We start from the raw sequence: 14,474 nt of genomic DNA on the forward strand, positions 1-14,474 counted from the left end.
ATACAAAATTTAAATATGGTGTTATATAATTTCCTTCTCCTTATCTATATCTCTACCTCTACCTTTTCAACCCCACTTCGTCTTCTCTCCATCACCTTTTCCCCTTCTTTATCTCTCACTCGTTATTCCTCTCTGTCTCTCTCTCTCTCTACCTCTCCCTCTCACTCTCTCCCCTCTCTTTATACGTATCCAAAGTAAGAACAGTGGTGTATTTCAATAAATAATTTCCAATACCAGGCCGCGCGCCTACGTTTACCTTTTATAGCTAGGGTAACTACCTTCGCAGACGGGTTTTATTTCTCATAACTAATATTATACCCTTGAGCCCAACAATTTTTCAGGCAAGTGGTCGTCTGGTTAAGATGAAATAAGCAATATATTATAACAAAAATAATATGAAGGAGGAAAGAGGTAGATGAAAGCACCACAAGCGACATATTAGCCTTGGTGAGCGAAGGTAAGTGGAAAAATAATATGATGGAGGGAAGAGGTAGATGAAAGCACCACAAGCGACATATTGGCATTGGTGAGCGAAGGTAAGTGTAAAGTAACTGAGCTCAATGAGAATGGTAGCCTATTCCGAAGATTACAGAAGAAGCCTGGAGAAAATACTAGCAAGGATATCCTTCTCACATTAACGGAGAGCATTAATAATTGGAAAGCGCCTAGAAGCAGTAGTCAACCCAACCGATGTAGTAGTAAATCGAAGGCAGTACTGCCAGAGAAAGCAGGAGGAAAAAACTACGAGCTAAAGAAAGAGGCTGCTACAGAAATGAGCCAGTACCAGCATTGGCTGACACAAATGTCCTAAGCTGTAGGAAAATAAGGCCCCAATAGTGAGAAAACTGCAATAAAATAAATACAGAAGTTGACATGTTGAAAGTAAGCTACCTCAGCGAGACCAAATGCTGCAAAGTGACGATGTGACTGCGGCTGTCCCCGAAAGTATCAATGACGGAAGCACTCTCTGCCTGTGCCCACTGTGATTCTTCCTCTTCTTTTTGAGACGATAAAGACGTACCCGAAGGCTTTCGGGATATTTATCTTTGTTGACGATCCTCTGCGGTTATTGATCATGTTTATTCCGGAAACTGTCCGACTATCTCAAGACTGAATGCATAAGACTACGTTGAATATTCTGGGACGTCGAACCCCCTCAGTCTGTGAGGAAATTGGGGTCGTTCGCTTGATAAATATGTGTATGATACATCCACATTTGTAGAAGGGATCACCTCGCGTAAGTGAGGTTGACAGTTGGGTTGCGGCGGCTCTGAATTGCGCTTATCAAGCCCATGTACCCCACCAGGAGCATTCTGATCAATTTTCGTTTAGTGGGTAGGGTTTATTTTTTCAGAGGCGGAAACACCAAAAGCGTTAAATTCAGTGCGGGACCTTGACCGTCTAAGTCCATTCCCTCCGGAACCACTGGCAATTATTAGATGAGAAATGGTTTTAGAACTAGGCCTTGTTTTGCTTATTCTTTGAAAGTCGCATGGATAAGCTGGAGCTAAAACCCATCATATTAGCAGACAGGCGTGCCTAATTACGGGGTTTCCTGCTTGCTGATCACAACATGGACCAAGTGTTATCTAGCATCTGTGTTGGATATAAAAATGCCAGAAAGAGAGAGAGAGCAAAAAGCATAATTTGGATGGTTGGAGAGGTCAGGATGCGTTGGACTGGCCGGTGAGTACCTGATATACCTAGACTGCAAAAGCCCATAGAATTATCAGAAATTTGTTTAAAGACCAAACGGAAAAACCCTATCAAAAACCACGACCTAGATTATAAAATAACTCCGAGAGGACATGTCCACAACCCGTGGCTCCGTCCAATGTCTCCATGCTACACGAATAGAATTTTTTTTAAACTTTTATTAACTATAATTTTGCTGCGTTCTTTGTCTCCAAAGTATCCATATAAAATATTTTTCCATAATTTTTTTTTTTATAAATTTTTTTTTTAAATTATCTTGATTTTTATGAAAGTATGTTTATTTTATTTTTTAAAATGTAAAAATTTGTTTGTTGTTAATGCTCTTTTATTTTATTAATTATATCTTTCTTGTTAGTACTTTGGAGTATGTCTCGCACCACTGTTTGGATTGTTGAAGAGACTTTGTTTCCAATCCACTCCTTTGACTTGTTATGAGGTTGGAAAGGAGTTTGCTTCCAATCGGCGATGTGCCTCTGCTTCCGTTTTTTAGTCTTTATCACACGCTTTCCTCCATTTTTCTTTGCTTTCGATCATCGTAAGGCCTAGAATAAGGTTCGGCGCTCAATGTGTTCCTTTGTCCTACCCAAACACAGGACTTCTATGCACGAGCTCAGACCTTAGAAGTCATTTGATGCTGTTCCCTTTTCTTCTGCTTATGTTGTTGTTAGCAGTTAGCGCTTTTACTTGCAATATGTTTTCCTTTAGGCCTTTCAGTGCTATGTGGACAATGTGAACCAGCGCTACTGGGTATATATGTATAAGTATATATGAGCAAGTCTTAAAATCAGAAAATTGAATTTGTTGCATGCAACAGCGTTCACTCTGCAGGTAAGTATGCATATACATACATATGTACATATGTCTGTGCATTTTTATCTATTAATTGGCGCTGCATAAACAATTTTGCTATGCCTTAAGTAAACTACCAACATAAAAGTAAAAAAAAAAATACACCAACAAAATGCTCGTTTGACTCACGCACAATCTGTATTTATGAGCGGGCAATAGCAGCGTCTATTATTTGGTTTTGCATCGCCATTAGGCAAGTGACTCCAATTTTTATTTTTAACCATTTTTAGTAAAAAGTTATCTTAACATGCATTTTATATGTTTAAATTGTGCGCTACATGCGGCTAATACACATACACACAAAGACACGCAGTAGCCAACGCCGTCAATAACGGCAGCGTCGACTGCCACTGTCGCAATTTGTAGTTTTTGGGGATTTTTGGCAGCGATTTATTGATTTTTTTTTCCTTTTATTATATTAACAAAGCAATGCTTTTCTTTGACGCGCTTTTACTTGAGTCTCAGTTAGACTGTCTAAAGTTTCAAGCTGCCTTGTTACTCAGGTTGTCTTACCTTTTGTTAGGTACATGGTTTTTTTAGCTTACAAAATTTGGGCTATTTATTTATGACACATTTATTTTATTTTACTTTTAGTTGCTTTATTTTGTTCCTGTAACAATAAGCGTTTTTTTTTTCATTAGTGTGTATTAGTATGCCGTTTTGTTAGGCTAATGCAGGTCGATAGGGTATCGCCGTTTTATGTCAATTACATTTGTTGCAAGCAATAAATGACATTTAAAATTGTGTACTTGTGGGCTGAGCCATTCGATTTTGAGCAACCACGCACACTTTTAAGTGATGTTAATATGAGAATGCTTGTTTCGGGTCCTCGTTGGTTTTGTTTGCAAATTAAACGTGTACTAGATGGTAATGCTTCGCATCATAGAATGGAAATACTAGAAAGATCATGGTATTACGAATCCCCGGAAATTCTCAATAATTCTTTCGTTATCGTTTTTTATCTTACTACGCATTATCTTGGTGAACTGTTTCATACTTTTGCATTCTTTTGAAGAAGATATTTCCTTCTTTCGGATGAGTACATTTTATTTTGTCAATGCAAGTGTCTTCTCATCAGTTACATTCGGCTTTGATTTTTTCTCCCATACTTTTCATCAAACTTTGCCCAGTCTACTACCTCCGATATTGATGGTATCTGTCGACTAATCTTCTAATCACAGCCGAAGTTGAATGGCACATCCTTGTTTTTATATCGCTATACCCTTCTTTTTATGTCGATCTTGATGCCATGTTCAACTAAGAAGTCCACTCTCTATATAACTTCATCAACAATCCCTGCCACAACGAATTTGTTTTGAACCGTGACCTTCGCAATTACGACTTCATATATCACTTCCGGCTGGACTTGGTTGTATTTGCCAACGCAATTTTGGCCTCATGCAATGGAACTATCTTCCTTTTGACTCAATCAAATCAAGTTATCGAATGAGATGCACCCGCATCTACAGTCAGTAGCGTTCCTTACCACCCACACATCCTCCGACAATAAGACTGATCTATTTTCATTCGATTTGTGATGCATATATAATGGGAAATTCAATAACTAGAGCAGATTCTCGCTCCTTAAATCTGAATAGCTCTAGCTCATCTCCTTCAGCTTTGTGTTTAAGACCGCCCTTTTAAAGCATTTGATTATTCTTTCACTCCGCTGCTACGATCCCTTGAGTATTTCCAATATTACGTCCCCCTAGTCCGGCCTTTTACTTCCACAAGGCGCGCCTTGAATGCTATCGCACACAAAAGCCATGCGGTTTCTTGAATCAAAGCATGTGATACCATTCAGCAAATGTGGGATTTGGGTTTTGCGTATGTAGCTCGCTTCGTTTTGACGTATTCCATGTATAAATGAATTTTTACACTTTGAATACATCAAGCCTTTCGAAATCCTTAGCAAACACCTGCAAAGTCTCATTAGTATAATCGTAGCGGTTTGTAGCTCAATTTGGTATATCTGTGCCTTATTAATGTTTTCAGGAGCTAAGGCATTTGCAGGGATTCCTTCTTTTAGATAAAAGGTAACATAGATCAAAACTAAAAAAATAAAAAAAATTATATCTTTAAGATAGCTTTTGGGCCGATATACGGAATACCAAATTTAAAATTTTTTGTGCTCCTACGCGTTTCGATCCTTTTCATGCATCTTCATCAGGGATTCGGTTTAATTTTCGTTCTGTCGACAGTGTATACCTCAAAATTCCGTGAGATTTAGAGCTTGGGGACCATTGCATCACGTAGTTGGAATACGTTATTTCCTATGAATTTTCTTATAACTTGCATATGCTCTATTATGTTTCCCCTCTTTAGCTCAGAGCGCTGCCTCTTTCACTATTAGAATGGAAAAGGAGGTATCCCCACTAAAGCAAGCATACACTAGCACAGTTTTGTTAGGATTGATAGACAGTCCTTCGGTATTATTTTCTCGTGCATCTCTGCGATTCAAATTTCTATTGAATTTCAATAACTGAAGGAGGTGACCTATGACAAAGGTTCAAAAGAGAGGTGAGAGTACAACCCCCTGAGTGCATCCCCTAGTGGCCACAATTGACTCGGCTGTCCCTCCCTTAGCATGGATAGCACCCAGCGAATGATAATTGGGCTTATATTCTAGCCAAACAAACGTTGTATGATAGCGTTAGCGCTCAGAGCTATATTTTGAGACTCTAAAGCCTCTTTGGAAAGATTAAGTATTGCTAAGATTGTATAAATGCGTTTTATTTTAACTCAAAACACCTCCGCGTCAATTTCTTCTCAAAAGCCCTGTTGCAAAACAAGTTCTTCAATTTATTATAACGCCATGCGTGGTTGCATGTTGACTGCTCATGCGACGAGTCAATGTTGTCCATGTGGATAATCAATAGCTTGCAACAACTTGATGCCGCAACCATTTAACTACTGTAAACGATACCACACCATTCTAGATTGTTGTGATCTTCACAAATATTCTCAGATGCACATGGCCTAGCGTTTGTGGGCTCTTGTAATCGTAATGCTCATATCAAAAACGCATGTTTACGACTTACAACGTCGTTTGTGCAGCGCATTAAAAATACCAAATATGCACGCAAATTTTAAGTAAAGCAAAATATATTAAAGAAACGCAGCAACAAAAATGTGCTTAATGATGCATAAATAAAAAAATTTGGAAAAAAAATTATTTAATGATAAAAAACTTGCACAATGCGGTCTCACTATTAGCCTCAAAGGAAGCTTCTTGCTCCTTGCAAGAAATAATAAAATAGGGGAGATGACATGCCACAAGTGTATGAATATAGTAAGTGATCTTCAAGTCTGTATGTATGTCTGTTAGTTTGTTTATATGTATGCCTGTTGTTTTTAAGCGAAAAAAAGTTGCAGTAAGTAAATTAAGCGGCAGTAACTCAATATATTGGCCACTTACACGTTAATTTAAGCACAAATTGAATTAATAAACCATGTTTAACATAGTTGAGCGTGTGTGCGGTCCATTGTGGCCAACTTGGATGTAGCAACGAATGGTCGGCCCTGTTGTTTAATCGTAATGTTGTATTAATTTATGCAGCAATCGCCTGGCAAATGCCGACAAATACAAAGCATGTGTACACTGGCCAAGTGTGCTGACAGAGTTGCCGCCATATTGAAAAAATCTTAAATGATTACGAGATTTTCCTTACATCCTTTAAAGAAATCACTATTCAAGCTTTTACTTTAAGCTTAATGAGCTGATGTGATATCACGAGGTGATGTGACATCACGTAAGCTAACTGTGATGTCAGCTGAAATTACTTCTAGAAACGCCTAGTTGGAACGACGTAAATAAGACTGACGAAGACAGCGGATAAATCATCGGGCAAACAGGGTGAGCCTAGTTAAAGCAAAATCTGAACGGTTAGGCTTAATTTTAGACAGTAAGTCCACAACATAATGTATAATGCAGCATCAGGATAGGTTTACAGCACGCACGAATTCCTATTAAACAAAAACCTCAAAGCTAAACACCAGTGGGAATCAGCTTGGTATATGTAGCACCTAAAATCAACTCTTTACTACAGAGGTTTCTTTATTCTCCTAAAGGGGGTGTCTGTCCCACTTTTGTTCAGGTGATTCAACGTACATCTGCTTAGAGAATACCTTGAATGGAAAGAGTGAAGGGACTTGGATGGCGGTAACTTGAGATACTTATATGTCCCAAGGCATCAATGAAACTAATCCTTAAATAGTAAGCGGTATTGAAAAGGACAGTCCTATAACTTACTAGATGACTTTTCTGTGCGGCTAAATATTCAATTCCTCACTGGTAAAAGAACCGAGAGATATCTTATACACTGCGACTTCTGCTGAACCAGAATCCGAACATACCGACACAGGATTGGAAGGTACTTACTGTATCTCGGCCTACCGAGGATGGTCAGTTCTACATCTTCCAAATAAACAAGCAGGCGGAGGATATTTTGTACACGCAGCTTGGCAAAATGTCCTTTGGCACTGGCAAAATTTACATGCGACTCAGGAAAAGAAGTCCCGAGGATAAAAATCCTAACACGCTGGAAGTGGGCGAAGTCGAAAAGGACCTCAGAAGCCTAAGGGAAAAAAGACTGGTGGAGGTCCCCGACTTCACCACGAACGTGCTAGAAGAGGACCAACCGCTAAATGGTGCTGTGACTCGCACAGAGGAACACACGGCACAACATTCACGAGGGGCTGAAGGGGGCCTCGAATACTCTAAACCAAAAGGGCAAGAGGAGGACGACGACGTCAAGACGAAGGTGCTGGAGGGGGACAAACAGCCCAATGGTGCTGCGAGTCCTACAGATAAACCTCCAACACAGTAAAGTGGCGTCGAGCGAACTCCTCCTAACCCTTGAGGAGGGTTCGTTTGACGTGGCGCTGATCCAGGAGCCGTGGCTCTCATCGGGAGGAAAGGTTTCTGGACTTAGCGCGCGCGGGTTTGGCGTTTACTACGCACAAACGGAAGGACGGGTGCGAGCTGTAGTAATGGTAAGGAAACAGCTGCATTCATATATGCTGCCTAATTACACCACCGAAGATCTCGTAGCGGTGGCCGTTGAGCAAAAGAATAAGCAGGCATTTATCCTGGCGTCCTGCTACATGGCCCATGCTGCGGAGGTTCCACCGATGGAGTGCAAAAGGCTAGTACAGGAGGAAGGGCGCAAAGGGCGGTTGGTCATAGGCGCAGATGCAAATGCGCACCACAATGCGTGGGGAGGAGCAGATACCAACGAGAGAGGCGAATCTCTATTTTGTTACATCCTGCATACCAATTTGCAGATAGCCAACAGGGGAAATGTTCCTACATACATTGGTCCAACATCCAGCAATGTTCTGGATATTACATTGAGCTCCGAGCGTGATATATCAAGGTATGATTGGATGGTTCTCGATAGACCATCCTTCTCCGACCATGCGTATATAAGCTTCAGCATCCCACTAAAGAGGGTAGAGAAGGGAGGAACCTTTAGAAACCCCAGGGCAACGAATTGGACTAAATTCCAGAAACATGTAGAAACGAAACTGGGACAACCCAAAGAGGTTGCTAATGTAGAGGAACTGGAGGAGTCGAATGAATTCCTAACAAGGACGCTTATGACTGCGTATAACAAAGCTTGCCCTCTAAGAAGATTCAGAGGAAAAGCAAAGCCGCCATGGTGGAGCAATGAGCTGAGTCTTCTAAGAAGACAGGTAAAAGAAATGTTTAAACTCGCAAAGACCGCGGAAAGCGAAGCGTGTCGGGACGAGTACAGGGATCTACTGAGGATCTACAAGCGTGAAATTACCAGGGCGAAGAGAAACTCATGGAAAAGTTTCTGTACGGACATAGAGTGCTCCAGTGAAACAGCACGGTTGAAAAAAGTCCTAGCAAAGGGTAACATAGTCCAGGGACTAATAAAGAAAGAGAACGGGGAATGGTCACGTGATAGTGAGGAATCCCTTGAGGTGCTTCTCGATACACATTTCCCATCGGGAGACGGTTTAAAAGAACCAGCAGACATCACTCACACTTCGATCACGGAGCTAGTGGTGCCGGGCTTGGTGACCGATACCAAGATCGAGTGGGCAGTGAAGACGTTTTCTAAGTTTAAATCGCCGGGCCCAGATGGTATATTCCCGGATATGCTACAAGTCTCAAGTAGGGCGGTCGTGGAATGGCTTAAAATAATATTCGATGGGTGCATAAGACTGAATCATGTACCGCACTCTTGGAGAACTGCTCGTGTAGCTTTTCTACCAAAGGCGGGGAAGATCGGTCACGTGTATCCCAAAGACTATAGACCCATTAGCTTAACATCATTTCTGCTCAAAACCTTTGAGAGGCTGATAGATGTGTACATAAAGTCCAACGTGGATGAAAAGCTGCTCTCCACAACAAAGCATGCGTACACCAAAGGCAAGTCGGTAGACACCGCATTGCATAGGGTGGTAATAAGCGTAGAGAAATCCCTGGAATATAAGGAGTATGCTCTAGGAGTCTTCTTGGACATTGCCGGGGCTTTCAATAATGTTGCAAAATGGGCGATTATGGATGGTCTTAATTACATTAAAGTACATCCTGCCTTAATCAGATGGATCGGCTGCATGTTAAATTGCAGAAAGATTACATCACAATGGGGATTGTACGAGGCCACGAAATCAGTGGACAGGGGCACGCCGCAGGGAGGGGTGCTATCACCTCTGCTGTGGACACTGGTCATCAACCAACTGCTAAGGCAATTCGATGAGGGACCCGTAAAACTTACGGCTTACGCAGATGACGTTGCAATTGTCATAAGTGGAAAATGCCTTCCAACGATTAGTTCTTTGATGGATCGGGCGCTTCGGGATATTCATACCTGGGCATCTAATGTCGGGCTGAAAGTCAATGCGGAGAAGACGGATATGGTCTTGTTTACAAAGAGGTACCAGGTCCCAAATTGGACCAGGCCTAAGTTAGGAGCGGTGACCTTACAGGAGAAACCTTGCACAAAATATCTAGGAATCATCCTAGACAGTAAGCTGTCATGGAAGCTCAGCTTGGAGGAGAGGGTCAAGAAGGCCTCAACGGCACTCTATGCATGTAAAAGAATGCTGGGGTGTACGTGGGGCCTATCGCCCTCTCTTTCTCATTGGGTTTTTACAGCGATTGTAAGCCCTATTCTATACTATGGAGTTCTTGTTTGGTGGAAAGCCACACAAAAAACAACATACCTCAAAAAATTAGAGGGGGTATGCAGACTATCGATGCTTTGTATTACGGGAGCCCTGAAAACAACCCCGACGGCTGCACTGTATGCCATTCCGCACATTCCACCTGTAGACCTGGTAGCAAAGAACAAAGCGTTAACGACCGCAACCAGGCTCGATGCTTCGGGGCAGCTTGAGCGCCGACCATATGGCCATAGTAGTATAGCGTCCTCAGTCACAAGACGAACAGACTACATGATTCCCTACCTGCACTTTGAGGGAGATCTTAAGGCCACAATAGAGGTGGACGGTTGGCGCAAGGGTGCGCAAATGGCGGACGAGGCGATACATGTGTATACCGATGGTTCCAAAATAGTGGAAGGAGTAGGGTCTGCGGTATACTGCGCTGATCCGGAATTAAGCAGATCCTACAGGCTGCCGGATTACTGTAGCGTTTTCCAAGCGGAAATATTAGCCGTAACCAAAGCAGTATAAACCCTGGAAGAGAATAGCTTAAGCTGCAGCCGTGTTAACTTTTATATTGACAGTCAAGCAGCAATTAAGGCAATAATCTCGCATAGCACAGCATCTAAATGCGTGTTAGAGTGTAAGCAGTCTCTGGAGAGAATCGGGACAGGGATAAGCATACATCTATATTGGGTCCCAGGGTATATGGGAATAGATGGGAATGAAAAAGCGGACGAATTAGCTAAAAAGGGCGCATCCCTTGAAGCTTGCTCCGTAGACGTCCCAATTAGATTGGGCGAGATTAAGCGAATGCGAGAGGTGCACATGATCGACCAAGCAGAAAAGGCGTGGGTTCAAGAGCGGGGCTGTAAAGTGTCGAAGATTATGTGTAGGTCTTACAACCTTAGACTAACACAGTTGCTCCTATCATTAAAAAGAGAGGACTTTAGACTCATGACGGGTATTCTGACTGGACACTGCCTTCTGGCGTCACATGCCTTTAAATTAGGCTTGGTCAGTGATAGCAGGTGTAGAAAGTGCGGGTTGGAGGAGGAAACGATCGAGCACGTTCTGTGCTCGTGCCCTGCACTTGCCAGGCTAAGACTCCAGCTATTAGGAGTGATACAGCTGTCAGATCTAGAAGCAGCAAGTGGCTTAAGTCCTAGGAAGCTTCTAGTATTTGCCAAGAGGACGGAGTTATTTTATAACATAGGTCCTGGTTTTTGATAGGGTTTTTCAGTTTGGTCGTTAAAACAAACTTCTGGTAACACTACGGACTCAATCAGTCTATGTGAGGTCCTCATGGACCGGCCAGTTCAACCTACCTACCTATCTTATACACTGCCTCGTAAGGTGCATCGACAAAGGTTCAAAAGACACTAAAGTATAAAGGCAGCTAACATATTACAGGAAGAACAACCACTACTTGCATCTGCGATTCATATGTGGATCATGATAATAGTCAGTTTTCTCAAGTGAATTTCTCCTCGTTTTTCTCTTGTGGCAAAAGAGTTAGGGAGAGAGCATGCATCAGCAGATAAGAACGCTATAGTAGAACCCCTCAAGCAGTATAAGACGACTTAGGCCTTCGCTGATTCTCTTCCATGAAATTTGCGCTAGACAACATCGTGGTGTATATAATTCATGATATTTAAATCCAGAAATCCATACCACTGCTTTCCAAGGATCTGATATCTTATCTCAGACCACTCCAAATAACACAATCCCTCCAACAAACTTCTTTTTCATGTCACTTGGTCATTTGCAAATCCTCATCTTTTATCTTCTGTCATTTATCTTTTTCTTGGCGCCCGTCGTGGTGTGATGGTAGCGTGCTCCGCCTACCACACCGAGGATCCTGGGTTCACGCCACGGGCAAAGCAATATTAAAAACTTTAGAAACACAATTTTTCAATTAGAAGAAATTTTTTTAGGGGGGTCGCTCCTCGGCAATGTTTAGCAAGCACTTCGAATGTATTTCTGCCATGAAAACTTTCTCAGTGAAAACTCATCTGCCTTCCAGATGACGTTCGGAGTCGGCATAAAACAAGTATGTCCCGTCCCGCCAATTTGTAGAATAAATTAAAAGCAGCACGACGAAAATTGGAAGAGAAGCTCGGCCTAAAACCTATTCGGAGCTTATCGCGCCTTACATTTTAAAACGGTTTTATTTAGCTTGACTTGACAGACCGGCTGTACGGCCGTTGTGAACGAAAGTTGTAATTAAAATTTAAGCAACTTCCCGGTAAGCTGCAAGCTTGAAACTTGGAATATAGTTCAGAACCCGATGACAATGCAATAATAAAAAAAAAATCTCGGCTAGGTGGCGCAAGAATCGAGATATTCACAAAAATCGTATATGTGTGTTCCGATTTGGGTCATATTTGGAACACATAATACATACAAGAATAGACAGCGACCTATGAAAAAAAAGAATAGAAAGAGACCTATGAAAAATTTCTATAGGTAAGACCAATTGAACCTTAATCAGGTTATGCTACGCCTGACATTTTTAGAAATTTTACGCGTCCAACACTTTTATTTAATTGTCTGATCAACGCCCTAGATTGGTGAGGAGTGTGATGACTATTATCTACCTACCTAATTATTTTCTAGCTTTTAGTTTTATTATTACTTATTGTAAGTATTGTTTTCAATAAAACCGTTTAACTTAAAAAAAATTTTTTTTTGTTATTTTATTATTTATTTATTTTTATTTATCTTGTATCTTTTATCTTTTACTTTTTATATTTTATCGTTTATCTTAAATATTTTATCTCTTATCTGTTATCTTTAGCCTTTTATCCACTATTTTTTATAAATTATATCTCATCGCTTTTTATATTTAACTTTTTATCTTTTATCTTGTATCTTTTGACTTTTATCCTTTGTCTTATATCCTTTGTATTTTATATTTCATCTTTTTTCTTTTATCTCTTATCTGTTACTTTTTACCTTTTGTATTTTATCCTTTATTTTTTAGATTTTATCTCTTATCTTTTACCTTCCGCTTTTTTTTTATTTTTATGTGGTAGCCCTTTGTCACAAACACAGCAAATATCGAGTGAACTGAACAAAGACAGGAAAAGAAGAAGAGTGCCGAGCGGCGAATGCCAATCGAACCAATGCGTTCGATAATATATGTACACACACACGCACGTACAAACAAACAAACACTGCGCTTTTGTTGCAGATGCAAATTTGACGTTACAAGCACGAAAGGCGAAAACCAGTGCAACAAACAACAACAATAACAAAAATCAAATAAATCGCCCAATATGCGATACAATTTCACAATTGCTGTGCAAAATTTTCGCTCACCCAAGTATTGGCAGACTGTTGCAGCAAATGGAAAACTTTCTTGTTGCATGTGCGCATGTTGCATGTTGTTGTGCTTGCAATTAATGCATATTTTTAATGCTGTCGCGGTTGTTGTTATTATTATTGTTGCATTTTAAAACTTTTTGCGTGTGATGTGTTGCGAACAGAGTGTGTGTATGTATGTACATGTGTGTGTGTGTGTGTGTGTGTGTGATTGTTGCCTTAAAATGACGTGATTGACTTGAATGAATTTTGGCGGCGGTGCAGCTTTAGAAAATGCAACCACGCACATGCAACATGTGTCCAGTTTTGTAGGGATGCAGTAACGCATGACTAGCTTAAGGTGCCAAGTAAGAGGCGGTACAAATTAAATAAAAAAATATTTTTTTAACAACGAAAAATTAGAACATGTTTAATGTGGTGGACAAAAATTACATGAACATGCTGCGCTCGGTTTTAGTTTTGTTGTTTGCTGGCCAAGTTGACCAACTGTTCGACTGATGATTGGTTGATCGCTCCTGAGCCATGTAGAGGCATGTGGGCAGACATTTGGTCGGTTTCGGCAACATTGTTGTGTGCGTGTTTATTACGTAAAGTGGATTGTAGTTCAAACTTCGGTTACCGTTCAAGTTCTGTTTTCGTTTCAACTCAAGATTTCGATGCCTACTTCGATATTTTAGCTCAAGTACCTCTTTTAATTCTGGTTGTGCTTTTACTTCTGATTTCGGTTTCAATTCCGGTCCAGCTTTCGGTTTTCGTTCCCCTTCTACTTCCAGCTTCGTTTCCGTTTCCGTTTTCAATTAAGTTTTCAGGTGCGGTTCAACTAACCGCGTATAGTTACAATTTGGTTTACATTTTTGCTTAGATTTAAGTTTCGATCGGCCACCGTGGTGTAATGGTAGCGTGCTCCGCCTATCACACCGTATGCCCTGGGTTCAACTCCCGGGCAAAGCAACATCAAAATTTTAGAAATAAGATTTTTCATTAGAAGAAAATTTTTCTAAGCGGGGTCGCCCCTCGGCAGTGTCTGGCAAGCGCTCCGATTGTATTTCTGCCATGAAAAGCTCTCAGTGAAAACTCATCTGCCTTGCAGATGCCGTTCGGAGTCGGCATAAAACATGTAGGTCCCGTCCGGCCAATTTGTAGGGAAAAATCAAGAGGAGCACGACGCAAATTGGAAGAGAAGCTCGGCCTTAGATCTCTTCGGAGGTTATCGCGCCTTACATTTATTTATTATTTATTTAAGTTTCGATCATTATTTCAGTCTCTACTCCTACTCCGCTACTGCTTTCATTTCTCCGCTTCCCGTTCCAATTTTAGTTTCGAATAAAGTGAAATTTTCGATACCATTTATAGTTTTTGTTTCAAACTAAGCCAAAGTTTTGGTGCAAGTTCCGCTTTCGGTTTCGGTTGCTGTTCCATTCCATTTACCGCTTCGTTTCTGT

This window comes from Eurosta solidaginis, chromosome 2 (genome assembly GCF_040869045.1).
Source record: "Eurosta solidaginis isolate ZX-2024a chromosome 2, ASM4086904v1, whole genome shotgun sequence".
NCBI lineage: Eukaryota > Metazoa > Arthropoda > Insecta > Diptera > Tephritidae > Eurosta > Eurosta solidaginis.